Source organism: Mustela putorius, unplaced genomic scaffold (assembly GCF_011764305.1).
Source record: "Mustela putorius furo isolate JIRA1106 unplaced genomic scaffold, ASM1176430v1.1 tig00003866_pilon_pilon_pilon, whole genome shotgun sequence".
Lineage (NCBI taxonomy): Eukaryota > Metazoa > Chordata > Mammalia > Carnivora > Mustelidae > Mustela > Mustela putorius.
In genome coordinates this window covers 2640804-2668667 of record NW_025422018.1, presented here as the reverse complement: position 1 = coordinate 2668667, position 27864 = coordinate 2640804, and the positions used below count along the sequence as shown (strand labels likewise).

General features: G+C 40.2%; 1 long non-coding RNA gene across 1 annotated transcript; it reads left to right on the top strand.

Moving 5' to 3' along the window:
- Positions 1–751: 751 nt before the first annotated feature.
- LOC123387895 lies at positions 752–17773 on the top strand. Its single transcript, XR_006602392.1, has 3 exons — positions 752–886; positions 6919–7059; positions 17518–17773. It is a non-coding gene; the product is annotated as an uncharacterized LOC123387895 (long non-coding RNA).
- The last annotated feature ends 10091 nt before the right edge of the window (positions 17774–27864 follow it).

Here is a 27864-nt window from a genome sequence, read left to right as displayed (position 1 = left end):
GACCAGAGGTTAGTGACTGCTCAAGTCATTTGGGGGACAGAGTAAGGGAGGGAATTGGGCATCAGACCAAATGGGGTTAAAGCCACTCTAAGACTCTGTGATTCTGAGAGGTTACTTACCCTCTCTGTAACCTCTGTATCCATATCTTAAAAAAAAAAAAAAAATGATGGTGGAAATAGTAGCGCCTGCATCTTAGGGTCAATGTGATGATTAAGTAACTTAATTCATACACACCACTTAATTCTAGGTAGAAAGTAAAGGTGGGATGAATACCAGTCCATTTTCATTCAGACATCACAAGTTGAGAAATCAACACTTTTGCCAGATCACAAATATTTTTCTCATTTATTGTTCATTTTTACTACGCATCAAGATCATGTTTATCTCACTTTGCTCCCTTCACCACGTGAGGTTGGTGTCGGTGCCCTACACACCTGGAGTCCCTGGAAACATTTGAGAGGACTGATGCCGTTTCCAGGTTCCCTTATCAGGCCTCCATTTCTGTTTCCCAGTCCCTGCCTTTCCCCATGTGGTTCTAATATCAAAATATTTAGTCCATCTGTCCCAGAAGGCTTTGGTCTTTCTCTTCATTTGTGCTTCTTGAAATAATACGCTCCTGAGGCACAGACTGTTCCTTCATCACTAAAAAAGGTCAAGCATTTATTAGTCTGTGTATAAACATGACAACAAAGGAGCCCTTGTAAAAATGGAATGTTCAGCTTGGATAGAACACAGAGGAGTTCCTCTTGAATCTGGCAAATTCCCTTGGATTTCATCTCCTTTAAATACACCATGTTAATGTCACTGTTTCTGTCTGGGTTCTGGAGCTTTACTTACAAATCCTCTTGAACCATTTGAGGTGCAAGCTTCTTCATTTACACAGCCCGTAAGTGCACTTTCTTCTTCTTCTTCTTTTTTTTCAGTTCGAACACAGTGTTTCTTCAGATAAGCCAAACCTAGTGCTATGAAAAGAAGGTATACTCTCCTGTGTGTCACATTACTGCTTATCACAAAAAGGGGAAATGGCTTTTCTTCATTCACCGACAGCTATTTCGCACAGATGTTATTCCCAACCTTTTAGATAGCAACTCAAGGAAGACCAATCTCTGATTCATTTTCTTCTTTAGATGTCCTCTTCAGATGATAGTAACCCCAACACAGATCTTTCTCTCTCACTCTATCATCTAGGTTTTCATGTCCATCATGGCAGCCATCATTGACATTAGCCTGTTCCCTTTCTCAAACTCTAATCCCTTCAGACAGTATATATTATCTCTTTGTAAGATTTAGCTTCTGATTCAGTGATACGCATAATCTGGGTTTTAAAATGTTTTCAAATTTTCATAGTCTCTTTATAAGCTGTTGTTGATGTTCTTTATAGAAAGTTTTCTTTTTTCTTTCCTTAAAGATTTTATATATTTATTTGACACAGAGAGACACAGCGAGAGAGGGAACACAAGGAGGGGGAGTGGGAGAGGGAGAAGCAGGCTTCCGGCTGAGCAGGGAACCCAACGGGGCTCGATCCCAGAATCCTGGTATTATGACCTGAGCCAGAGGCAGATGCTCAATGACTGAGCCACCCAGGCGCCCCTATAGAAAGTTTTGTTGTTTTCCTTATCCAAGGATTGAAGAAGAGATGGATTCTATAATGAGGCATTTTCTGAACCAGTCAGTCTCAGGTAAATCCTATCTTCGAAAATGGTGATCGTGTTTCATGTCCCTGTAAAGGCAGTAGAGTAAAAATATCCACCTCTTATTGGAAAGCCCAGATTTTATGTTTCTGGTGAGGATTGCAGGAGTTGCAGGAGTATAAGGCTCATTAAAATGGTTTGATCAATCTGCTTTCCTCTTCTGCTAAAGTTGTCTCAGTAGGAGAACAGTGTACATGAACAACAGAGTTGTGAATCCCTTCTGCCCCAATCTTCTTCTCCCCTTCCAGCTCTCCTTTCCCCTTGTTCTCTTTTTCTCTCCCCTTTTTCTTCTTAACTTGACTTGCATTTTTGTCCAGGGCTGGCCAGGGAAGCAATGAGACTTGGAAAAGAATCTACAACGTACTGGCTCACTAAATAACTTGTTTTACTGCTATGAATTTCTCTGGTGTATGGCAGGAAATCATGTGATTGCACTTTTTCAACTTAATGTCAACTTCTATTATTTTGTAACTACATAAGTGAATGTCAGCCCTGAAATTTAGGGGCCTACCCTTCTCACAGGAAGTACAAAGCACATTTCATTCAAGTAAATGAAACAAACATCTGCTTTCGTGGGCTGGTCCGAATTTACTTTTCTTATTTTTTCTTCTACCACCTCCCTGACACACACACAGACACACACACACACACACACACAGAGTTTTTAACACATCATATCATTCCCTTTCCTTCAAGCTTAGAACAATTTCCTACTTTACCGGCTTTTAGAATACTTCTCTTCCTACTATCCCGTTTTTATTGAAAAAATTTCTACTTGTTTTTTAAAGCCAGCTTGCTGCTGCCTCTTCTTAGAGTTCTCACTCAGGATCACTCTCTCCCTCCTCCTTACACTCACGGTGTTTTACTTTTAAATGCCACCCTTGCTTTGCCTTTGTTTGCTTGTCCTCCTCCCCCTTACAATGCAAGTTCCTTCATGGTAGGAAATGTCTCTATGTACTCCAGTCTAGCATAATGACTGCCATAATATAAGCACTGGAGTAAGGACCTATTTAGAAACTGTCCCTGCTCCCCTTCCCCCAGGGGATTTACTTGGAGACAAGTCCCGGAAACCAGCTTCAGGTAACAAAGCCCAGATACAAAGGTGGGTCAGGCCAGTTGGAGACATCCGGTCAGTGGGGGGATGCGTACTGTCTCCCTGGTTACCGAGGAGTATGGGCCCCGCCCTTTGGGCGCCAATCCCAATCAAAGTGTAATAGGCTGGTTCAGATGTCTACTAGGGTAAACTGTAACTCAGTTGGTCACCTAGCATCACTGGGGAGTTTCCTGTGTGTGTTATGATCTCATTGGCCACCTGTGCGTGGCCAGGCCCGACCTCATGGCCTTTGCCCTTAAAAGTTAAACTGTGAAACAGAGAAGGGTCACCCTCTCTTATAAGAGTTGCGGACCCGACCATTCGGTTATATTCTTGATGCTTGGCGCGAAATAAAACTTTGCTTGACTTTCGCTTTGTATCAGTCTCGCTCCTTTAATCACGGACCCGTTATTGGGGTATAACAACTGGAAAGCTTAATGTCTTAATGTACTGTTGGTTCAACTCTGGGAGAATGGTTTTCTCAAATTCCAGGCAGGGGAATCAGAGAGTCTCTACCAACCAAGACATAAAAAGATAAAGAATTTTTTAAAAACATTTTATTTAACTATTTGACAGAGAGATACAGCGAGAGAGAGGGAACGCAAGCAGCGGGGGGTGGGAGAGGGAGAAGCTGGCTTCCTGCTCAGTAGAGAGCCTGATGCCGGGCTCCATACCAGGACGATACCAGGACGCTGGGATCATGACCTGAGCGGAAGGCAGATGCTTAAGGACTAAGCCACCCAGGTGCCCCATAAGTAAATTCTTTAAGAAAGAAAGAAAGAAAGAAGGTGAATTATGGACAGAGTCTAGCAGCAGACTGTGGGAAGGAATAGTTTCAGAAATAGGAAAAGAACATAGGAGTGAGGTCACAAAAGCTAAGAGAGAAGTCAAATTCAAGAAGGAAAGTGTGGTGACTGGGATCAAATGCTAGAGAACTAGGGCAACAACTAAAGAGAAGTGCAAGGTCAATATTTATTTTTTTAGATTTTATTTATTTATTTGACAGAGAGAGACAGCAAGAAAGGGAACACAAGCAGGGGGAGTGGGAGAGGGAGAAGCAGGCTTCCTGCTGAGCAGAGAGCCAGATGCAGGCCCGATCCAAGGACCCTGGAGTCATGACTAGAGCTGAAAGTAGATGCTTAAGGACTGATCCACCCAGGCATCCCCAATATAGGATTTTTAAAGGAAGGAAGTGAAAATTTCTTTTGGAAGTTTCTTATTTTCATGGATGAAACAAGTAGTTGATAATTAAAACCTAACAGATCTAGGAGTATGGGAATCAACATTTCATTAAGACAATTATAGGGACGCCTGGGTGGCTCAGTTGGTTAAGCAGCTGCCTTCGGCTTGGGTCGTGATCCCAGCGTCCTGGAATCGAGTCCCACATTGGGCTCCTTGCTCTGCAGGGAGCCTGCTTCTCCCTCTGCCTCTGCCTGCCATTCTGTCTGCCTGTGCTCGCTCTCTCTCCCTCTCTCTCTCTGACAAATAAATAAAATCTTTAAAAAAAAAGAAAGAAAGAAATCAAAACCTTTAAAAAAAAAGACAATTATAGACTTCATAATGTCTCACCAAGAAAACCACATTCCAATCTAAATTTCCTTGTTCCTATAAGAGGAATTATAGAAACATGACAGAAACTTATCTATTCCTCATGACTCCATTAGAGTAACTAAGGAACTCCAAGCCATGTGCCCTCCTTAGTTGGTAAAACCCTATCTTGTAGTGGGTCACTGTGGAAGAGTTCTTCAAGGAAAATCACTGGGGGCTGGCTGGATGAAGAAAATCATCCATCAACAAGACCCTAAGGAGTAACAGAAGAGGAGCACTTAAAAGCAAAACATGCCTTGAAATCAATATTCCAATTGATTGCTATGGTAATGGTTATCATAATTTAATTTATATTAATTTATATTTATCTTATTTATAGTAAAAGAAAATACGGCCTTCTTTCTGAAATAGATTAATTTAATATCAACACAGAAACAGTAACTTTTTTCCTCATTTCATTTTTGGGGAGGAGCGGAGACCCTTCTGTCTATTCTTTTATGTATTCTTCCAACCATCTCTCCATCCATCCATCTCTCCATGCAAATAATTTTTAAGGCCCTCTATTCACTGGGCTTTATGCAAGTTCTCAAGTCTACAAAGAACAGGGCCAGATGCCAGACCTCAACATAGTCACTATCTACTATATATGAATTTGATCTAAAATATCATTAAAATTAGGGCAGGAATCAGGATATATATCACCCTTTTAAAATAAAACCAGAAGATATGCTTTAGGCAGCATCTCTGTACTTCTTCAGTATACTAATCCTCCCTGACATTATTGCTATCGCTGATAAATGTCAAAGGGGAGAGTGATATTTTTGGAGCTGATTTTTTTTACACTCTTATAAAAATAGATTATAAACACATACACATATGCCATAGAAAGAACTTAGGCTAATATTTTTATACAGGGACAAGCATTAGCATATTTTTAAAGTTCACAGTTACATTCCTGTTGTCAGTTATAATCATCTGTTGGCTTGAACTCCTTATTTTATGATAACTAACAAAATCTAGTGGTATGATGTAATCTGCTTAAATTTCACAAGAGCATGAGAATTTTATAGTCAAAGAGTTTCTGAAGGAGGCTGTGTGATTCAATATTTTCAAGCAACCATCTTCATAAAGGCATGGTGCTAAACCAACAAAAAATTATACCTAATAACACAAAGCTATATTTGAATGCAAGTTCAAATGAATATTCAATGAATATTTTACTTTGAGGTACTTTTTCCCTGTTCATGATATTAGTCCACTATTTAGTTATAATTTATAATAGCCATATGCTTTGGGGAAAGACCGTATATACTAAGGCAAAGCACAAAGGAGTCAAAGTTCTCTATGTCATCATGCTACTCTGCTATAGGCCCCTCTTGAAGTTTATGAGAGCCTCCAGTTCCTCTTGGAAGTTTATGAGTGCCTCCAGCACTGGCGGAGGCACTGATGTTGATCTGAATTGCTACCCAGACAAGTGAAAGATACAGTGCCTTTCATAAAAGTCTCTGGAGAAAGTTAAAGTTTTTCTATTTTTGGAGGGCCTACCCTCACATAAAGCCCCTTGCTTGTTGGGACCTGTTAGTAGTTGGATTATCATACAACACACTATGTTTTGCTTAGTTCAAGGAGTACTGTGGGCAGGGTCAAAACAGTATGTACAAAGGCTGCAGAGCTTTCTTTTTTCATCACAAATTGCAGCCTGATGGGTAAAGACCAGTACTGGTGGACTACTGAAGTCACAAACTTCATTTTCCTATTTCACTCACATGGCATAAATTAGCTCTGCTGCTGTAACAAACAGCCCTCAAATCTCAGTTACAACTACAAAGGCTTTGTTTCTGGAATCTGTAATAAAAAAGACATGTGCATGACATTAGCCTCATGTCTTCATTCCAGATCCAGGCTGAAAGAGCCTTTGCCGTTTTTGGACATGGCATTCTTAAAGCAAAGAGAAAAATAGCAAGAAAGCTGCTGGAAACATACAATAGTCCTGTCTTAGTTCAGATTACAACGACAAAAATACCATAGAGTAGGTGGTTTCAGATTTCCCAGTTCTAGAGGCTGGGAAGTCCAAGACCAAGGATTCAGTGTCTGGTGAGGATCTGCTTCCTGGCCTACAGACAGCCGTATTTGCATTGTGTCCTCACATGGCTGAGAGAGTCAACTCTTTTATGTCTCCTCTTACAACGGCACTAATCCCTCTCCTGAGGGCTCCACCCTCATGATGTTATTACCTCCTAAGGGCCCCCCCTCAAATATCATCACAGTGGAGGTTAGGACTTCAACATGTGAGTTTTGGGTGGAAACACATTCAGTTCATAGTAGGCTCTTAAAACTTTTGCTCAGATGAGGCATGGCGGAGGTTACCCACGTGTCATCGGCTGAAGTCCTCACATGCCCAAGCCAAACATCAAAGGTACAGAAATTGTGTACTCCCCACCCCCAGGAGGAACAGCAGGTTGTGTAATCCTGTCAGAAAGGTTGAGTTTCTGGGAATGAAAATACAGTCTCTCATACCATGTCTCTTGCTGTAGCCCCCAACTAATTCTCCAGACTATTCTTCTAGTCTCCTTCTCTTCCCGCCAGCTCAAGGAGGATACTGTGGAGTTCCACGGAGGGAGGCTGCACAAGAAGTGAGGCTATAGCAGCTGTTGGTTCTGCTCTTCCCCGTTTTGTTCTCATCAGCCTCTGAGTGCAGAAGGCGGAGTGGGTTGGAGAGAACTTCAGGTAAGAGGGAAAACAAATGAGGGAACGAAGACCTCTCTCCGTACTCAAAGGGCTCACTGGGGGTAGACAGAGTGACCTTTATGTGTGTCGCTAGAGGGCTGTGCCTAAGAGAATGTAATTGAGCCCACTCCTCAAAGCCACCATCCTCTTCAATTCGTATTTACTGAGCACCCACTGAGACACCAGCTCTGTACTCAGAACCGCAAACTCTCTTGGGCTGGGAAAAGCTCTCATTTGCACATTAAAAAGCAGACAGCCAGAGGAAACCCACCTTTTTTCCCCTTCCCAGTCACCCTGGGAGAGAATCTCGTCTCTTCTTCATTCATGTGTGGAATCCCAATTAAACATAGTCAACAAAGGAAACTTCTTACATTGTAATATTCCTCCCTCTCCCCTTGCTTTATTTGCAGTCTGGATTTATTGCTCAAGAATTGCCTCCTTTAAGCATCATCCCCTATTAACCAGAGAGATAAAAGCCATAAAGGGAAGGGAACTCCTTCAGTTCTCTTTGCCAGTTGTGAGACAGAACAGCGCCTTTACAAGGGGAGTTGACATCTGTTGACTGAGACTGCCCGTCCTGCACCAGGGCTGTGCTCATGATCGGAATGCAAACTGCAGCCATCAGAGACACAGCCCCGTTTGAGAACTGCGTGAGCCCAGAGCAAATCTGCTTGGGCACTGGAAAAGAAATTGTGTGGTTTTAAAGCAGATGAATGTTCTCAACGTGGTTGGCTTGTCAAGCAATAAAATGCGGGAATTTTTCCCCCTTAGCCTATCACAACTGTTAGAGTAAATAGTGTAACTTAAGACAGGGCAATTCTATCACAATTCCATGTAATATTTAGTCCCTATAACAGGATGAAACTTAAATTAGCATCACAGATAGAAGGCATTTCATTTTCTCACGTATGGTACAATATTAGGAGCAAACAACATATGTCTCCATGGTTATAAACAAAGGTGTCATGTTTGCAAAACAGATCCTATATGTAGAACATCTATAAATGGGATAAAATATGGGGTTTTCTTTGGTTGAAATAGTGTTAAATATTTCAATCCACATGATTTTTATAAGAAACCTTTCTCCTTCTCCGTGAATATCAATAAGCCTTGTCTTTGCATTACTTTTTTTCCAAACCTGAGTTTTGGGCTCAGTTCTTCCTCTGTGACCTTGAGACATCAGCTGGTCTGAGTTTCCATTTCTTCACCTGTAAAATGAGAGTGTTAAGTTAGATCAGGGTTTCTATAACTTCTCTTCTGAGGAACAGTGTTTCTAAAGAAACTAATAGGGGTAACATTTTTTAAAGGGGGGTTCCATGGTCAAATAAGTTTAAAAACTGTGACATTAAACAAAATCAAACATTTCTTTACTGAGAACTTTGGTATACTAACAGTATTCGTTGTGATTCAGGATAAGGAAGATAAAGCACAGACATTGTTTCCCTCATTTTTTTTTTAAAGATTTTATTTATTTATTTGACAGACAGAGATATCACAAGTAGGCAGAGAGGCAGGCAGAGAGAGAGAGGAGGAAGCAGGCTCCTTGCCGAGCAGAGAGCCCGATGTGGGGCTCTATCCCAGGACCCTGGGATCTTGTTTTACCTCTTTAACCCATTGTGCCACCCAGGCGCCATGTCCCTCATTTTTTTAACTAGAAAACTTTTTCTTGCAGATCATTTTTAAAAAAGATTGTATTTATTTATTTGTCACAGAGAGCTATCACAACTAGGCAGAGATGTAGGCAGAGAAAGAGGGGGAAGCAGGCTCCCTGCTGAGCAGGAAGCCCAATGCAGCGGTGGGGTTGGGGGGGGCTGGATCCCAGGACCCTGAGATCATGACCTGAGCCGAGGCAGAGGCTTAACCCACTGAGCCACCCAGGCGCCCCTCATTTTTCAGAACCAGTCTATATATTAGACTTTAAAGAACTTCAACTTATATTCTGTGATTCTATTGCCTGTTTATTCTGCCCCAGCTTCCCAGTTTCTCTCTCTTATTTCAGGAAAAGAACTACCCAGGCTCTGATTCATTCATAAGGTGAATGTCAGTTTATTCTTCATCCTTTTTCCCCTGCAATTTACTTATTTGGAAAATTTCAAACCCACAAAAAGGTTGAAAGAATAGTAGAGTAAATGTATGCTCTTTACTTAGATTTGATAGTTGTTAACATTGTGCTCCAATTTTGCTTGCTTTCTCTCAGCACACAAACGCACACACACACACTTTAGCTACTATATATATACTTTTATCACTGAACCATTAGAAAATAAATTTCATATCACTATATCTTTACATTCAAGATGTATCTCCTAAGACAAGAACATTCTCTTGTATAACCTCAGAATCAATACTACACATAAGAAATTTAATTCTACCTAAGAGCATCTAATGTATATTCTGTAATTTAAGTTTCCTTAATTGACCCCAGAATGTTTTTTATAAATTTTTTCAAAATCTGGGATCCATTCAGGCTTCACACATTGAAATTGGTTATGTCTTCTTGACTTCTTTGATCTAGAACATCTCTCTAACTTGTTCTTTTTTCACAAAATTAACTTCTTTTGAAAAGTCCATGTCATTTTTTGGTAGAATGTTGACCATCCTAAATTTGTGTGATTGTTTCCTTATAATTCGATTCAGTTTAAATACTTTTGACAAAAAACTAATAGGTGATAATGTTATATATTTCAGACTCCCTCATATCAAGAGGCATATAATATCACCAGTCCATTATTGGTGGTGTTTGAGTAATGATGGTGCTTGTTAAGATATTATTTGTTATATTTCTCTATAGTAAGGCATTCTTTCCCCCTTGGTATTTTCCTTTTCTCTTTCTTTCTTTCTTTCTTTTTTTTTTTTTTTTAAAGATTTTATTTATTTATTTAACAGAGAGGGAGAGACAGCTAAAGAGGGAACACAAGCAGGGGGAGTGGGAGAGGGAGAAGCAGGTTCCCTGATGAGCAGGGAGCCCAGCGTGGGGCTCAATCCCAGGACCCTGGGATCATGATCTGAGCGGAAGGCAGACACTTAACAACTGAGCCACCTAGGCACCCCTCCCCTTGGTAATTAATGAGTGACCTGGTAGTTGATTTTTAAAAAAATATTTTATTTGTTTATTTGACAGAGATCACAAGTAGGCAGAGAGGCAGGTAGGCAGAGAGAGAGAGGGGGAAGCATGCTTCCTGCTGAGAAGAGAGCCCAATGTTGGGCTCGATGTGGGGCTTGATCCCAGGACCCTGAGATTATGATCTGAGCCAAAGGCAGAGGCTTAACTCACTGAGCCACCCAGGTGTCCCAAAGATTGTTGATATTTTGAGACTTGTGAATAACTTATTTCCCAACAGTCCTTGACCCAGAGGCATTAGCATTTATTGATGATCCTTGCCTGGACCAAACATTACACTGGTATTACAAAGTAGTGACTTTTTTCTATCAACCCTTCTGCTTTATTAGCTGCCATTCTTCTATAAAGAAGATCTCCCTTTCTCTCTCTCTCTTTCTCTCTCATTGAGTATCATGATGTATAGATTCTTTTTTCATTCAATGTTCTATAAGCTCTTATTGTAAATTCATTCTTTTCACATTCATTCAGAGACTACTCTGTGCCAGATACTAAAGTGAGATTGACCTAATGTTAATCTTAGTATCCTTTACTTTTCCCTATGGTACTTAAGGAAACTATCCCCATGGACAATTCATCTAGATTCTTGAACTGCCCACAACTTTGTTACAAAGATTTGTCAGGAAGGAGAAAGAACTGAAAATCAGGATGAGAGTGGAGCGAGGTCTCCAGATTCTAATTGTTATTTCACTTATTTTTTAATTTTAATTTTTATTTTTAATATTTTATTTTTTTAAAAAGATTTTATTTATTTATTTGACAGGCAGAAATCACAAGTAGGCAGAGAGGCAGGCAGAGAGAGAAGAGGAAGCAGGCTCCCCACTGAGCAGAGAGCCCAACGTGGGGCCTGATCCCAGAACATGACCTGAGTCGAAGGCAGAGGCTTTAATCCACTGAGCCATTCAGGCGCTCCTGTTATTTCACTTTTATAAACTTTGGGCAGACTACTGTGGTTCCTACAATCACCAGTGGTGTTCTAAATCATCATCCAGGAAATAAAAATCAGTTCCCATCTCTGTGGAGCTATACTGGATCTCCCTCAGAAGACAGAAAATACTAAAACCAAGAACTCAACCCCATTTCCTGGGCTCAGGATCCCCAGAAAGACAATAAATTTTGTTTCTGAGCACAAAATAGGTCATTTAACTAGGACCAACGTCATTAGGAAGATTGGGGGAAATATATCCATGTCTTCAACATATAGCAGGTTCTAAAGCAAATATCATGGTACCAAAGGGCCTGGGCAAGACAGGAGCTGCAGAGCATGTCCCTGGGCAAACAGACCACAGGATTCACACAGGAAGAAATTTCTCCTCCCTGGAAGGATCTGAATGATAGATTCCAAATAATTAATCACCAAATAAATAAAACACTTTGGTTTAGCCTGCTCTCAGTGGAAGGATAAAGGACCTTCTGTTCCTGGGAACAAATAGACTGACCCTTCTTGGTCAAATTTTCCAGTGGAAGGAGTGTTGTGAATGTTATGCAAAGGGAGATCTTTTGCAGTACAAGCCTGGATGCCCTAGGGCCCTGCTGACTGACAGAGGTCAGAAGCATATCCAGAGGATGTACAATCTCTTGGATTTGATTTTATTGCTTTTAGGGAAGGGTCCTTGCTCCCTGTGGAGTCCAGAGACAACTTCTCCAGCCCTAGAAAAATGCACAGTCTGTGTTCCCAATGGGGTGGGTCAGGCAGAAACTGGCACTGTGCCAGGGAATCAATAGCAGGAGGGAGAGGGGGGCGGACAGTGATGGTGATACCTGGAATCTTTATTACCTCAAAGTTTACAAAACTTCAGCATCTGAGGCCATGGGGGAGGATTCTCGCAGCTGTCAGAATTCTTCCAAAGGGATAGGGGCCAAGTGGAAAAAGCCCAGGTTTTAGTAGTCACAAATCTAGAGTTCAAATGCCATTCCTGAAATGCACAAGACATACAGAAAGTCTACACAACTTAGTTAATACCAGTTCTCTCTCATTTGCAAAATAAAAAACACCTCTGAGATCTCTTGTGGAAATCATTTTAAATAAGGGAAAGCATGTGTGTCACTTTATTAGGTAGGATTCCTTTCATTCCAAGTAACAAACCAATCTGAGCAAGTTTAAGAAAAAAAGTGAGAGACCAGAGAATTAATTATAAGGTAATGATATTCTATTCTTGATTCTTAAAGTCAAGATTTTAGCTAAGCCTTATAAGGAGGTTAGAACCAAGACATAAAAGGTTATCATCAAGAGCCATTATAGCTTCACTTTGCATATCTGTCTTCTCTCTTCTAAGCCAACAAGAGTTGACACAGTGTGACTACCCATAGCTTTTGAGTCTACATATCCCTTTCTAAGACACCAACTCAGAGGGAATGGGAATCCCATAATCTCAATTTTGAAGTCTCACCAAGAGTCTGATTCCTTACCTTACTTATAACAGGAGTTCATTGTGCATGACTATATGGCAGCTGGGGACAGCGGGGCAGAGCAGTAGGGTTGGAGAGCATAAACATGCTGAAGAAGGTCACCTGTGGTGAGTGGTATAGCTGAGGGGATGCCTACGAGCTGGGTAGATGTTCTAAAACATTTTGCACAGATACCTACCTCAATATCTGTCACATAATGTGGGTGTTAATTTTTCTTTTTCCTTCCTTTTTACTAGATACGATGATCTAAGAGAAGAGTTGGGAACAATTGCTCCAATTATTCTGGGTTTTTTTGACTACTGAAATGGAAATCATAGGGTCAACATAGTTTCTGGCAATAATAACACCACTGGGATATATAAGGCAAGCTGTGTACTTTTGAGACCTTCCTTAATCTTCCTATATTTGGCTTCTAGCTGTGTTCTCAGAAATGTATCTGCCCACCCTTGGAAAATTCCTTGTTTCTGATGATAATGATGGCAAGAAAAATCCTTCTATGGAGAAAAGTGTTCTGTATGGAAGCAAGTGGGTTAGGAGGTAATGGTTGGGGCTAATGCTTGAAGAACATACTAAGAACAGAATTGCTACAGAGGCATAGCTGGCCTTTTCCTACTGTTGCAAACCACATTCCCAAGTGTAGCAACTGTGGACAAAACCAGTACTCCCTTCTTCTTTCCTTTCTCTCAAAGAATAAATGTTTACTGAGCTGAGTATTGTGCTTTTGACAGACATACAATGAAAAGCACCCAAGATGTTTTACATGTTCACCTTTCTCTCCTGGGAAAGTAGAGGGCCCAGGCTAGGATTTCAGAAACCAGGGATGGGCACTAGAGTAGAGAAGACAGTCCCCTAATTATAGAATGCTGATCAAAGTGACACTGGATAAGAGCAGTCCAGGAATTGAGGAAGGCCAAAGCACTCAGACCAAGGGAGTAAATGGAGAGCATGGATCTGGGCCAAAGGGTCAAAAAGGATGAGCATGCAGGGCAGGGCCAGCAGGTGAGGAAGAGCATGCTACACCCACAGAGGCTATAAACAAGCCCAGGTAAGAACCTCTCATGGTAAGCCCACAGGCTGTGGGCTGGGAAGGATCTCTGAAGGTACTAGGCCAGGACTTTTGGGCCTAGGGAAAACAAAAAAGAGTTCTGAAGGAAGAAATGTTTTCCACACTAAATACCTTTCTTAATTGTTTGTTTGTTTGTTTTTAAAGATTTTATTTTTATTTTTATTTTTTTTCACAAAGAACACAAGCAGGGGGAGCAACAGGCAGAGGGAGAAGTAGGTTCCCCCTTGAACAGGGAGGTGGACATTGGATTCAGTCCCAAGACCCTGGGATCATGACCTGAGCTGAAGGCTGATGCTTAACCAACTGAGCCACCTAGGCATCCCTGTTTGTTAATTTTTTTTTTTTAAAGATTTTATTTATTGATTTGACAGACAGAAATCACAAGTAGGCAGAGAGGCAGGCAGAGAGAGAGGAGGAAGCAGGCTCCCTGCCGAGCAGAGAGCCTGATGCGGGGCTTGATCCCAGGACCCTGAGATCATGACCTGAGCTGAAGGCAGAGGCCTTAACCCACTAAGCCACCCAGGCGCCCCCTGTTTGTTAATTTTAAAAAATATTTTATTTTTAAGTAATCTCTACACCCAACATGGGGCCTGAATTTACAACCCCAAGATCAAGAGTTGTATGCTCTACCAACTAAGTGAGCCTGGTACCCTCTTTTCTTAATAGTTTAGACCAGACTATAAAAACTCTCCTCACTAATTCTATTTCCTGCCCATTCCTGAATACAACTTGCAAAATTGTAATGAAAGAAACAGATTTCTATAAATTCACTACAGAGACTGAAGTACACTTTCAGGAACTTAGACCAAACATATGTTCTTTCCTTAAGAAACAACAATGTACATGTAGTCACTTAAGCACTTCTTTTTTTAAAGCATTTCTTTACATCACCACTGAAAACAAATTATGTCTGGGTGGCAAAATATATTAGATGAGTTTCAGGGTTTTCCTAGATTAGCCTAGATTTGAGGAACCATTTTATCTTCTACTATTGTCATTGTCTCTACTGTATTTCTCAACCAATTGAAAACCCCTAAATCAATAGGAATATTTAATGAGTAAGAGAATCACGTGAGTAGCAAGTCCTATTTGACTAAATAGCCCAGCCATGTCTTTGCTACTGATATAAATGCTTTTGTATTATATTTACGTCATTACATCCATTGTAAAAAGAAACTGTATTTCAACAGTGCAAAAATAATGAACCAGGAAGGCAACCCTGGGATGTTATAACTATCAAAAAACTTATTAATTATAATGCTAATATTGGAATTTATTTACAAAGATAAAGGTTGAACTTATCAAGAGGACACAAGTGAGCAATGAAGACTTATTTACTGAGTGCAGATAAATTTCAGATTTGTTATAATTTTGTTAAATACTCTGTAGTTCCTTATTCTTAAAGCCACCCTTTAGTTTTAGGATTGCTCACTGCTTTTATAGTTGCTGCTTTTTGTTGCTTTTCCTTATCTGATCACCTCTTCTGAAACTAATATGTTATCGGTATCATACAGTCTTTTTCTGTACTTCTTTTTCCTCTCCCAATTCCCTTCCCATCTCCCTTCTCCCCATCATCTCCTGACATTCTAACTCTAAGGGCAGAACCAAGGAGATAAACAAGGAAAGTCAAGGAGCATCTGGGTGGCTCAGTGGGTTAAGCCTCTGCCTTCAGCTCAGGTCATGATCTCAGAGTCCTGGAATAGAGCCCCGCATTGGGCTCTCTGCCCAGCAGGGAGCCTGCTCCCCCCGCCCCCCGCCACTTCTCTCTGCCTGCCTTTCTGCCTACTTGTGATCTCTCTCTCTCTCTGTCAAATAAATAAATAAATAAATAAATCTTTGAAAAACAACAACAACAAGGAAAGTCAAGTGCAAATAAGAAGAAGATATTTAATAACAGGAGACAAAGAAGTGTAGAACCCATGTGCTGCCTTTCTCTACCTAAACAAATCTCACTCTTCCTTCAAGGTCGTAGCATTAGTCTATGTGGGCTGTCATAATGAAGTACCAACGACTCACATAAAAGCCTCTCTTTTTGGCTTGTAGATGGCCATCTTCACCCTGTGTCTTTATGTGGTCTTTCCTCTGTGTGTGTCTGTATCCTAATAGCCTCTTCTTAGAAGGATCCCCAGTCATAGTGGATTAGAGCCCGACCTAATGACCTCATCTTACTTAATTACTCTTTAAAGACCGTACTTCCAAATACAGTCACAGTCTGAGGTCCTAGAGGGTTAGAACTTTGACGTATGAATTTGGGGTGTTACAATTCAGCCCCTATAACCACCATCATCTACCTGTACCAAATACCATTTCCCTTCCACACCAGCCCACCCTTTGGTTGACTGTTCATACATTTGGTGATTGCTGACATTATTTTAGCTGCTGGTTAAATGTAATTGGACACTTATGGACACTGTCTTGAGTGGTTCTTAGATGAAAGTAATTTCTTCCCAAACAAGACTTATGAGCACAGGTATAGTTTTTAATCTCTCTCAGTAACTAGAACCTAGTCAGCACATTAGTAGATAGACTTATAAAAGAAAATCAATCTCAATTGAAAGAGAAGTGTCAGTCTTTTAATTGTTGTGTTTGCACATTTTATCCCTTTGAGTAAAACCCCTGAGAGGCACAATTGTGTCCCGTCTACAGAGGAAGCAAAGGAATTCATTCAGTTGGTCCAGTGAAAATTAAACTTGAACAATTATGAGAATCCTTTGTCTTTCTGATATGATTTTTAAGTATAGTGATGTGAGAATTTTATAAATGGGTTAATTCTAATACTTTATTTGGCTGAAAAGATTCTGTTTATAGGAACTTAGTTAACTTTGGATGATAATCATTAAAAGTTGTAGTAGTAACAGTGAGCCTTCCTTTTTAGAATAAGTTTAAAACACTGTAGTATAGGGGCATCTAGGGGACTCAGTTGGTTAAGTACCTGCCTTCGGCTCAGGTCAGGATCTCAGGGTGCTGAGACTGAGCCCTGCATTGGGCTCCCTGATCAGTGGGGAGTCTGCTTCTCCCTCTCCCTCTGCCTGATTGTGCATGAGCTCTCTTGTTCTCTAAGAAATAAATAAAATCTTAAAAAAAAAAAAGGCACTGTAGTACAGATACTGAAAGCAAATCTTGAAAATATTTACCATCAGAGGTATCATCTATATTTTGTTTTGCACAATTTGATTTTTCCATTTATAGTGCTCTTCTTAAGTTTATAAACATGGTGGGTAAATGTTTTTGCTGTGACCATGACATTTAGGAAGTTATTTGGCTCTTCACTTCTCCATAACTACATCAGGCTCTTTCAGAACTCACTTTGCTCATGTCTGAGGGTACGTACGCCAAAAAGACTATCCAGTTATATTCTCTCATTCATTTGAAAAATTCAGGTTCAAACAAGAGATGAAATTTATATCGTGTCCCAGACTATTTGGGGCTGTAAGTAAATACCTATTTTATTGAAAAAAATCATAATTCCTTAGCATAAGAAATAAAAGACAGATTGAAAAAATCCAAAATAACTAAAATAATGATTTATGTTATCTTCCAAGATAACTCTAAAAAGAAACTTTAAAAAGAAACTCTAAAAAGAGACCCCCCCATTATCATGTAGATGGTGATAAAGAGGGAAATAACAGGTAATGGAAAGTCTGACTTAATGCTTTCTGAAGTGTTCATTCTTCAACAACCAGGATAATCATAATAATGATGGTGGTGGTAATTCTCAGAAGGAATTAGACATTTGCACAGTGTTCAGCCTGTGAGATGATACCCATTTAGAAAGAATAGGATGTTATTAGGCAGGTAAGAGGCTGTGCCCTGTATTGCTAATTGCCTTTCATTGTGATGACCATGGTTTCATTTATTACCATAGGCCAACTGCTCTACTTACATTGCCTAATTGAATACTCACAACAATGTACTTAATGAGGTGAGTACTGTTCTCACTGTTGTATGGATGAGGAAACCAGGGAGTTAGCATTTATATAAGTTTCCTAAAGCCACAGAGCATAAGGAGGGGAGAGAGGAGTGCCACCATGTATGCTCATAGAGACTGTCAGACCCCATTTACTGTAGCAGATTAAAGGCATGAAATTTGGGTAAGAAAAATGTTTGCCAAAGTGATATGATGGGGGTTTTTTTGTCCTCGATAATGTATTTCCCTAATCCAATTACTTCAAGCACTGTTCCTGTTCTCAGTTTCCATCTAAAATTTTTGGAAACCAACCTGCCAGAATGACTGAAGGTTTTGCCCAAGAGTTTCCATACTGCATTAAATAATAAAGTCTCCAAAGTGCCCAAGAGATGATTATTTTTGGTAGGAAATAATTATATTGTACTTTGGTATGAGAAAATTTCTCTCATCAAGGTACATAGGAAAAACCACCACTTATGGCTGAAAACAGTAGGTGGGGTGGTTTTTGCCTACAAAAGACTGCAAAACACTTTCCCAGCACCTTCATTTCAGAGAATAATGTTCCTTAAGATTTTATTTATTTATTTGACTGAGAAAGAGAAAGAGAGAGAGAGAGCACAAGCAGGGGGAGTGGCAGGCAGAGGGAGGAGCAGGCTCCCTGCTGAGCAGAGAGTCCAATGAGGGGCCTGATCCCAGGACCCTGTGATCATGACCTGAGCCAAAGGCAGAGGCTTAACCCACTGTGCCACCCAGGTGCCCCAGAAAATAATATTCCTACTTAAAGTTCCTTTTGGCCTCTCCCTGCCCCTGAGTCTTCTGCAACCCTGCCTTCCACAGTTGTCATCTGCAATGTCTGCTCTCTTCTAAGGACGAGCACCTCACCTTTGCTGCTCATACAGCCGGGCCACAGGAGTTGGGGGGAGGAAGAACAAGCCCAGTTGCTGTCACAGTTAAAAATTTCTAGTGAGGCACAAGCCTTCGCACACATGGTTTCAGGAGAGATTTCAGCCAGACCTAGCAGTCCCACTAGTTGTCAGAGCCTCTTGTTGATTCCCACCTTCAGCAAAAATCCTTTAGGGCAGCAAGCGCAGCAGGAAACCTGTCATTAACAAGCACCAGAGTGTCACATCAGCGATTCTCAGGAGTGTCGGCTCCACTATTTAACTCAGCTATTTACCTCATCCGGGAGAGCTTTGTTTGATTGTCAGAAAATAGAACATGTACATTTGTCTGTCATAAACACACAAAGCTCTCCAGAGCACAAATAAACAAAATGATCATGTACATTGGTAAATGTGTTTGCATTATTTAACCAAACCAGATGAAGCATGTGAATCACCCTGCATATCAAGTACCATGGAGTAACTCGCTTGTAATCTGTCTTGTACAACACAGCCATTGCCACTCATTCCACTCACCCAATTCAGACCCTGGAAATGTACTATTTTTAGACCGGCTTTGTACACTACTATTTACAAAGCGCACTGTTAAATCCTTTGAATCGCAGCCAAGAAGTTGGGTGAGAACCTAGAAACCTGCCACACAGATCAGCATCCTAATCAACCCTGGGACAGCCAGCACTAAAGATCTGCCTTTGTTTCCTTTTCTTCTTTCCCTTTGTTTCCACAGGAATATCAATGTAAAAAGGCAAGGGGACAAAGAGGTGGGCCTTATCTGTTCTTGTTGTTCCAAGGGGTTGCTTTACTCATTCTCCCAGATAACAGCCCCGGTGTCAACATCTTTGGCAGTTTAAGTTGTTCTTTGTCAAAACCACTTTCGGAAAAGATTTGACCATTTATTTACTCGGGAGCCAATGTGACCACAACAGGTGCGTCATGGAAAACTCAGAATTAGGTGCTTTACAGCCGCTTGGATTTGGTCACATGACAGCCCGCTGCTCCTGGCCAATCCACTGCTGGCAAGCCGGCCAAGTGGCCACACGGGAAGGAGGGACAGAAAAGAAAATAGTAGGCAAAGTGTTGGCGTGAGGCAGGTGGTGGATGAGGCAATCGCAAAGAGAAAGGATTGCAACACCAGGGAGGAGATGAAGGGCCTCATCGTTTTGCAGCCAACAAGAAACCTGAAGGAACTAAGTTTGGCTCTGTTTCTACTGCTTGAGAAAAGCTGAGAACGGAAGCAATGACTGGGCTAATTCTGGACAAAAATTTTTAAAAATGATTTTTGAGAGGAATCCAAATCTTTGCTTCAATTCTTAGCTTCTATGTAAATTGCTCATTTTCCAAAATTCTTTATTTTTTTCAGGTGACTTGAAGTGATTTCTTTTTCTTGGGATCACTTAAGACATCCCTGGTGGCCTAAAATGTGATCAGTTTGATCCTTTTCCTTTTGCTCACCTTCCTCGTGGTGCCATTTTGTTTCTTCGCCTAGTCTGGATTGACTGGTGGAAGCAGGGCAGCCAGACTCTAGCCGGACAGTGGTCTCTTGTCCTACCCCTGTACCTGTACTTGGATGGCCTCATGTTCTCCACGGCAGCATATCTTTCCCTTTATAGAACTAAGCAGACAAATAGAAATGGGTTTTGAGTACTTTGAATCAAAAATGGTCTCTGAATTTAAGGCATTTTATTATTTTATTATTTTAAGTTAATAGGATCTCTTTATTCATTATAATATTAAAGATTTTATGAAAAAAGTAGTGTGCCATGATGATTAATAACAGTGACAACAAAAGCTCCTGGCTTTTCAGCCCGTAAGTACCAGGTACCATTCTAGATACTTTTTACAGTATCTCCACGCATACCGATAGCTCTGCAAGTATCATTTTCTGCATGGTGGAAGAGCACTGAGAATTAGAAAGGTACTTGGGCAAGGTCATCAGCCAATAAATGGCAGATCTGGAATTCAAAACTAGGTCTGCTGTGTCCTTCCTACCATACCAGGTAACATCATTTGCAAATGCGAACCCTTTGCAAGCCATTAAAGGGCATTACTTTGATGAATATCAATTCCGTATATCGGGTTCAGGTATTTTAACAGATTTAATATGTTTATTTATCTCAGGATTCTTACAGAAGAGTAGTAGGACTGTTATCTGGGATTGTTTTCTTGTAGAGTTATGCTTATCTACCGCTACCTTTAATTCTTTACTATCTTCTAAGTATTTCGTTTCACCTGACTCTTTTCCTGGAATGGTGGTATGGAGAACATGGTCTATAGTAACAGTGCATAACAATATCCCGGGTTTCTTTATAGATGCATGAATAAATGAGGAAAGAAATTTTCCCCACACCTGAGCTCATAGGCAGCACCATTATATAGCAGGCTTGCACCTACACACACACAGTTTGACACAAACCAGTCATTGGACAAAGCTTGGGCAAGGGTTGGTGCTAAATAGGAAAGGGAACGAAGGTCATGAAGAGGTGCAAAGACAGCAGGGAGCAGGTACTGGTAAGTTCTCCATGGACAATAGTATTGATAGTATAGTGAATGTCTGCTCAATAGATTATTCTCACTTTCCTCCTCTGTGTCTATTTATTGGTTGGTCACCATCACCCAATAAGGGTGATGGGAGGAAATAAGAAGTATAGGTCTTTTTTCTTTTATTTTATTTGAGTATAGTTGACACACAAGGAAGTATAGTTCTTAATATAGATTCTAGAAAGTGGAAACTGCCTTTTATAGCTCTAAAACCAAAGCTTTTGGCCTCATTGTAGATCATAGATCTCTCTATAGTCTTTATTACCTGATTTTTTTTTTCATTTGCTTGTATCTCCATGTTCCGTGTCTGTTTTGTCTGAAAAGAAAATGAAATAGAATTACCTCCTACACTCATACTGCTATTGACATTAAATTTCATCTTCTTTTATTATGATCAGCAAAGTTACTCATAACATTGGAATTTGTTTTTTGCTTTTAGAGTTATAGCTACTGCTGTTGTTGGAATAATTAGTATTGCTTTGGCACTGTGTTCCACCTAAACTCACGGCATTTGTGTACTATTTACCTTTCAGAAAAGCTATTCTCGAAGAAGAAAAAGAAAAATGGGAGTACAGACTTCCAACAGCACACATTTTTTCTGTTCTCTCTTTGGCTCTAAAAGAAGATGCGTGAAACAGAATTTCAGGCTGTAATTAATGCAGCTCTTCATAAGATAAGAGGTTCTTTTATCTATGGAAAAATTGCTACACTAATTCTCAATGGGAATCAGAATGCTCTAGTTAATGCTCTTTTTACAAGAGGAATTCACCTTTTCTACTCTCTACATATTTACAATCAAATTTTAATATTTTGTTACAGGAAAACTGGAGGTGAATAAACATGCAATGATAATATTATTTTATAGGGCTGAGTTTATAAAAATTAAATATTAATATTATGTTAGATAAATGCTGAATAGAGATTACATATAGAATTTCCAAATAATATTGACTCTATAGTAATGTACTTGCAAGCACAAACCTTAATTGGATGGAACTTAGTTCCAGCTCTTTGGGGGTGGGGGGAGTGGTGCGGAGAGGGTAAGCAAATTAGGAAGTGCATCCTCAGTTGACATAGTGAGGAAAAAGGGCTGTAGTTCCTTGTTATGTCCTAAAGTACTATCCAAACAAGGAAGAACCTCTGCTGTTTCTATCTTGATTTGAATATTTCCTTGTAGAACACACATTGCAATTCAGGAACAATATTTTTTCTTATGTATGTTTTATGTGTGGGCTTGGAATAATCAGTAATTCATTGGCACTGTATTCCATCTAAATGAATGACATTTGTATACTATCTAACTTTTTTAAAAAAAACTATTTTCCAGAAATAAAAGAAAAAGGGGAGTATAGCAAATGACTAGAAGTTAGAGACCACAAGATTTTCCCCTGAGCTCCTATCAAAGAAGACCCCACTTAAGACCGTAAGATACATGTAGCACTCATAATCCATTGGCCCTTTCTATGTTCCTCATTTTCCACAAACATACCTACTTATATAATCATTCCTTCCCTTCCATCATGATACCATGGGAGGTAGCTGTGAAAGGGGTAGACAGTTTTGTTACTGGGCACAAAGTCTCAGATACTTGCTTAAAGCAGGAAATGAGGTAATTTCACTAAATAAAATAATGTGCATGGTTTCGGGTGTATTTGCTGCAAGTAAAAATGAATGGGAAATTTCAGCAATAAAGTTATTGTTATTTAAGGTATAGGGATGATTTTCATTTAAGTGAAAAAGATTTTGTAATCCTTCAAAAAAAGAAAGACTACAATAGAGTAGCAGGATAGCTTCTATGCCTGTCCAGTGTTTTTTCCCTTATACATCCATGCCTGTGTGTGCACACGTACACACATGCAGAAAAGGATTCTTTCTTACATGTTCACAACGAGATAAGACTTTTAAGCTCAGAACCCCTTAAGAGTAAGAAACTTTTCTTAGCAGACAATCAACAGATTCTGAGAGAAGAAATCTGACAGAGCCCTTTTCCTTGGTTCTCTTTGTTCATATTGTTCACTCTCACACAAGGAGGGTTGCTAGATAGGGGAAGACCCTCAAAGGAGATGAAAGTGAATTATTCTGGACTAGCTGCCAAGCAATCCAAAGCTTCAGTTAACCTGGTATCTCTTTTCCTTGCCTCTGGTCCTCAGTTTTCCTTTTGTATCCTGAAAATAACGTTGATGTTAAATTGGGTCACTGGGACAAAAATCCGTCATCAACTACTGCTTTTAATTTTGGCCCCCAAGAAAACATTTCGTAAATAACCCTATCTTGAGTGCATGCTATACAACACTCCTAGGATGGTATTTGGTTTTTTTTTTTTTTTTTTTTAAGATTTTATTTATTTGACAGACAGAGAGAGCGATCACAAGTAGGCAGAGAGGCAGGCAGAGAGACAGGCAGAGAGAGAGAGAGAGGAGGGAGCAGGCTCCCTGCTGAGGGGCTCGATCCCAGGACCCTGGGATCATGACCTGAGCCGAAGGCAGAGGCTTTAGCCCACTGGGCCACCCAGGTGCCCCTAGGATGGTATTTGAATCAACTCCTCTTAGGAAAAGATGTCGATTATTTTAAACTTGAATTTCCACAATCAGAACATTTGCCTAATGCCATTCTAATGCACTACGCTTTACAGAAAGACTTCTAAATCAATATAAGCAAATATATACCCCACAGAAGTCCTTGTAATATACACTAGCGGACATCTACAAATGTTCATAGTAACACGATTTAAAATAGACTAAACTATTTGGAAATAGCCTAAATAACCATTGATGGGAAAATAAAGTGTGGCATAGTCACATATGGAATGCTGTAAACAGTAAAAATGGACGACAACTACACACAAAATATGATTTTTTTAAAAAGATTTTATTTATTTATTTGACAGAGAGAAATCACAAGTAGATGGAGAGGCAGGCAGAGAGAGAGAGAGGGAAGCAGGCTCCCCGCTGAGCAGAGAGCCCGATGCGGGACTCGATCCCAGGACCCTGAGATCATGACCTGAGCCGAAGGCAGCGGCTTAACCCACTGAGCCACCCAGGCGCCCCACAAAATATGATTTTTAAAAAATATTTTATTTATTTACTTGACAGAGAAAGAGACCGTGAGAGAGGGAACACAAGCAGGGGGGAGTGGGAGAGGGAGAAGCAGGCTTCCCCCGATCAGGGAGCCCAATAAGGGGCTCTATCCCAGGACCCTGAGATCATGACCTGAGTCAAAGGCAGATCCCAAATGACTGAACCACCCAGGTACCCCACAAAATACGATTCTTTTTTTTTTTTTAAGATTTTATTTATTTATTTGACAGAGAGAAATCACAAGTAGGCAGAGAGGCGGGCAAAGAGAGAAAGAGGAGGAAACAGGCTTCCCGCTGAGCAGAGAGCCCGACACAGTGCTTGATCCCAGGACCCTGAGATCATGACCCGAGCCAAAGGCAGAGGCTTTAACCCACTGAGCCACCCAGGCGCCCCTCAAAATACGATTCTTAACATAATATTGTGTGAAAAAGTAAGTTCCAGGGGCACCTGGGGGCTCAATCGGGTAAGCATCGACTCTTGATTTCAGCTCAGGTAATGATGGTGTGGCTGTGGGATGCTCCGAGCTCAGTGGGGAGTCTGCTTCTTTCCCTCTCCTTCTACCCCCTGCCTTGCTCACATTCTCTCTCTCTCTCTCTAATAGATAAATAAACCTTTTTTAAAAAGTAAGTTCCAAAGATTATTTCCAACTTTAAAATTAAAAAGGAACTAAAGAATTTACTTAGTAGTTATGTGTGTACATGTAGTGATAACACTATATAAAAGTGCAAAGAACAGTGGTTTTATTAGGTGTGGGGAGGGAGGGATGTGGGATGGAAAAATGGTATAGAGGTTGATTATTGTCAGTATTTTAATTTAATTTAATGTATTTATTTGAGAGAGAATGAGGGGGATAGAGAGATATAGAGAGCATGAGATGAGGGAGGGTCAGAGGGAGAAGCAGACTCCCCACCAAGCAGGGAGTTTGATTCGGAATTCGATCTCAGGACCCCAGGATCATGACCTGAGCTGAAGGCGGTCACTCAACCAACTGAGCCACCTAGGTTCCCTGTTGTCAATATTTTTAAAAGATTTTATTTATTCATTTAAGAGAGAGACAGAGACAGAGTGACCACAAATGGGGGAGAGGCAGAGGCAGAGGGAGAAGCAGACTCCCCGCTGAGCTGGGAATCCAAAGTGGGGCTCCATCCCAGGACCGGTAGCTCATGACCCAAGCTAAAGGCAGACGCCCAATGATCTGAGCCATTTAGGTGCCTCTATTGTCAATGTTTTGAACATGAAACATTAGTTTATGCTTGCTTATAAAATTAATAAACAAGCAGCATCCTTCTAAAGAATGAATGGGTCAACCGGGAAATTAAAGAAGAATTGAAAAAAATCATGGAAACAAATGATAATGAAAATACAACGGTTCAAAATCTGTGGGACACAACAAAGGCAGTCCTGAGAGGAAAATATATAGCGGTACAAGCCTTTCTCAAGAAACAAGAAAGGTCTCAGGTACACAATCTAACCATACACCTAAAGGAGCTGGAGAAAGAACAAGAAAGAAACCCTAAGCCCAGCAGGAGAAGAGAAATCATAAAGATCAGAGCAGAAATCAATGAAATAGAAACCAAAAAAACAATAGAACAAATCAACGAAAGTAGGAGCTGGTTCTTTGAAAGAATTAATAAAATTGAGAAACCCCTGGCCCGACTTATCAAAAAAAAAAAGGAGAAAGGACCCAAATAAATAAAATCATGAATGAAAGAGGAGAGATCACAACTAACACCAAAAAAATACAAACTATTATAAGAACATACTATGAGCAACTCTACGGCAATAAATTTGACAATCTGGAAGAAATGGATGCATTCCTAGAAACATATAAACTACCACAACTGAACCAGGAAGAAATAGAAAGCCTGAACAGACCCATAACCAGTAAGGAGATTGAAACAGTCATTAAAAATCTCCAAACAAACAAAAGCCCAGGGCCAGACGGCTTCCCGGGGGAATTCTACCAAACATTTAAAGAAGAACTAATTCCTATTCTCCTAAAACTGTTCCAAAAAATAGAAATGGAAGGAAAACTTCCAAACTCATTTTATGAGGCCAGCATCACCTTGATCCCAAAACCAGACAAGGATCCCACCAAAAAAGAGAGCTATAGACCAATATCCTTGATGAACACAGATGCGAAAATCCTTAACAAAATACTAGCCAATAGGATTCAACAGTACATTAAAAAGATTATTCACCACGACCAAGTAGGATTTATTCCAGGGCTGCAAGGTTGGTTCAACATCCGCAAATCAGTCAATGTGATACAACACATCAATAAAAGAAAGAACAAGAACCATATGATACTCTCAATAGATGCTGAAAAAGCCTTTGACAAAGTACAGCATCCCTTCCTGATCAAAACTCTTCAAAGTGTAGGGATAGAGGGCACATACCTCAATATCATCAAAGCCATCTATGAAAAACCCACCGCAAATATCATTCTCAATGGAGAAAAACTGAAAGCTTTTCCGCTAAGGTCAGGAACACGGCAGGGATGTCCATTATCACCACTGCTATTCAACATAGTACTAGAGGTCCTAGCCTTAGCAATCAGACAACAAAAGGAAATTAAAGGCATCCAAATCGGCAAAGAAGAAGTTAAATTATCACTCTTCGCAGATGATATGATACTATATGTGGAAAACCCAAAAGACTCCACTCCAAAACTGCTAGAACTTATACAGGAATTCAGTAAAGTGTCAGGATATAAAATCAATGCACAGAAATCAGTTGCATTTCTCTACACCAACAGCAAGACAGAAGAAAGGGAAATTAAGGAGTCAATCCCATTTACAATTGCACCCAAAACCATAAGATACCTAGGAATAAACCTAACCAAAGAGACACAGAAAACTATAAAGTACTCATGAAAGAAATTGAGGAAGACACAAAGAAATGGAAAAATGTTCCATGCTCCTGGATTGGAAGAATAAATATTGTGAAAATGTCTATGCTACCTAAAGCAATCTACACATTTAATGCAATTCCTATCAAAGTACCATCCATCTTTTTCAAAGAAATGGAACAAATAATTCTAAAATTTATATGGAACCAGAAAAGACCTCGAATAGCCAAAGGGATATTGAAAAAGAAAGCCAACGTTGGTGGCATCACAATTCCGGACTTCAAGCTCTATTACAAAGCTGTCATCATCAAGACAGCATGGTACTGGCCCAAAAACAGACCCATAGATCAATGGAACAGAATAGAGAGCCCAGAAATAGACCCTCAACTCTATGGTCAACTAATCTTCGACAAAGCAGGAAAGAATGTCCAATGGAAAAAAGACAGCCTCTTCAATAAGTGGTGCTGGAAAAATTGGACAGCCACATGCAGAAAAATGAAATTGGACCATTTCCTTACACCACACACGAAAATAGACTCAAAATGGATGAAGGACCTCAATGTGCGAAAGGAATCCATTAAAATCCTTGAGGAGAACACAGTCAGCAACCTCTTCGACCTCAGCCGCAGCAACATCTTCCTAGGAACAACGCCAAAGGCAAGGGAAGCAAGGGCAAAAATGAACTATTGGGATTTCATCAAGATCAAAAGCTTTTGCACAGCAAAGGAAACAGTTAACAAAATCAAAAGACAACTGACAGAATGGGAGAAGATATTTGCAAACGACATATCAGATAAAGGACTAGTGTCCAGAATCTATAAAGAACTTAGCAAACTCAACACCCAAAGAACAAATAATCCAATCAAGAAATGGGCAGAGGACATGAACAGACATTTCTGCAAAGAAGACATCCAGATGGCCAACAGACACATGAAAA